A 2,695-nucleotide genomic window follows, 5' to 3' on the forward strand; every position below is an offset into this window, starting at 1 on the left:
TCGATATTTGGGTGTTATAATTGATCCCACATTATCGTGGTCCTTACATATCACTAATATAGCCTCTAGAGCTAGATCAAGACTCTCATCAATCTTTCGGTATGGAAATTTGACACCTGCAGTGCTATGTTTGCTTTATTCAGCTTTTGTCCTACCATTGTTTGATTACTGTGATGTTGTGTGGTGCCCCACCACCGCTAAGTTTACTGCACTGATTGAAAGAACTCACTCTAAGTTTATGAAAAAATTGCCAGCATTGTACCAGAGCAAGTTTTCCTTTACTTTGGTGGAACGTCGTAAGTTTCATACAGCTATACAGATCTTTAAATCTATTCACCAGAAGCTACCTTCGTATCTCCACAATATATTTCACTATTCCAGAGATATCACAGGTCATATTGGTCGAAACATTAATAGACTCTTTGTTCCTAGAGTAAACAACAATTATGGGAAAAGAAGTTTTTATTACAGGGGAGCTATGATATGGAACAGTTTACCATCAACTGTTACTGAAGCAACCAACTTATCTAAATTTGTACGGTTATATCATGATAAATTTAGTTGATTGTATCTGTGTAGTTTTGTGTACTGTTCTTTGTATACCCTTTTGTGTTGTATGTTTATGTATGTATGTATGTATGTATATATGTATTTGTGTATGTATGTATGTATGCTTGTTTCGCAGGGCTCCACTGAAAATCAGTGTTTTTCACTGAGTGGAATCCCTGTTTAAATATTACAATTACAATTACAATTACAATGGTGTCCGTTGAATGACCATTTCTTCTACTCCACCTAAATAACATTTCCCGAGGCCATGCATAGCTCATCCAGCCAGTCACCTGTTACAAGTACTCATTTTTCCCATCAGCAATCAGTAACAGTCTACCTGTTATAGGTCAGAATGTTTTAATGAATTCAAGGACCATATCTCTAACTAAAGAGGAAGGGATGGGCTGAAGAGCCCCTGGTCCAATCAATATCGGGGGTGGATGTTTCAAGTTAACCCTTTCACTTCTAAGCTCACCCCTTGACAGCACATGGGCACTGACTAAAGCGTTATTTGACAGGTATTCCAGTGGTGACTAGCTAACCAGCAACAATGGAAGATCAACAGGATTATAGTGATCAAGATCAAAATGCTCTAATATAGAGCATTCAGCTAACTCCGACTAATGAGCTGTGTGCATATCTACCCACATTGGTTTAGGTAAACTTCCTGATCAAATTAACAATAGGTGGCTTAATGACACATGCAGCCAGATAGTAGACTACATTTAGTATTTTACTGAGCAGAGTTGGCTTAAGAAAAAAGTCCACAAAGCTACAATATTACATTGAATGAGCCACATGTATATACATAGCTATAGCTGCAATAAGCATATATAGGTTCTACAAAATTGCTGAATTTATATTGGTCAGTGTTATCACAATCAATTATACTGAGAGGGAGTATGTTCCAATCCTATAGTCTTAAAATAAAAACTTTGTTGAAATGTGTTGATGAATTAATGTCTGCATTAGATGATAGCTGCTCAACTCACAACTGCACGTACTTATTCTTATCAAGTTTATCAGTAAGGCATGGGAGGGTAACAGCTCTAGAAGACATATGGACGGGCACTAGGCATTGGTATTTCTATGTCTGGTCTTTGCCAAAATGCCATTATTGAAAATGGACTATATATAGCTTGTTGCATTATATAAGCATTCATAGCTAGTACATATAATATTTAAGTATACATTGGTAAGTTGTGATGATGAGCATGCACGGAGGCTGTTTAGTTATTACGTACAATGCACTGTAATTTACTGTATTGATGAACTTGAATTTTTTTCAATCACATGTACAGTTATTTAGCCTAAATGGACTCATGCAACTGTTCAGCATTCATTGTTTCCCCTCTCAAATTTCTTTCATACATATTACTTTTAATTTGTTTCCTATATATATATATATATAGCTTACAAGAATTATTATGAGCTACTTGCAACTGTTAATTGATACTTCTTTTATAGCTATGATTGATCATGACTGAGTGACATGCACCCATCACTAGTTGTAATTGATTATGGTTTGCAATTATGAGCATAATAGACCTGTAGACCTTCAATACATACATGATACATGTGTATTTCTTTGTCCTCTGTACCAATGTTGTTGTAAATCATGTATTATTGTAAGTAAAATAAGGTACAGAATGGTGGATACATGTACAGCTCTCTACATGAACCCTTATATTAATACAGACAGCATTGGGCAAACTAAGAAAATCATGTAAGTGAATAGATCCACTGCACGTGCACATGATCACATATTGTCACTAAAGTATAATACATAGCTAACTATCTCCATATTCTCTACTTTCCATGGCATTCAAATCTGCAGGGCTGGGGGAAGTATCTAGGCAGCCCAGGTAAGAGCCTGACTAACATTTTACTGTAATATATAACAGTAAGTTATCCATGAAAATTTACCATCACAAAGTTATTTTGATAACTTTGCCTGACCAATAATTTGACGCTTCCCCCAGCCCTGATCTGACGCTTATTGTATAGATGCATGAATGAGTGTTGGACAACAGCTATTTGTACAACACCATGCAGGAACCCAGAGACTGGAAGGTTTTTTAGCTCAATACAAGTGTAGACATCTTTTGCACACTGAGTGTATTGAAACATAAAATGAAAATGA

Source organism: Dysidea avara, chromosome 8 (assembly GCF_963678975.1).
Source record: "Dysidea avara chromosome 8, odDysAvar1.4, whole genome shotgun sequence".
In the NCBI taxonomy this organism is placed as follows: domain Eukaryota; kingdom Metazoa; phylum Porifera; class Demospongiae; order Dictyoceratida; family Dysideidae; genus Dysidea; species Dysidea avara.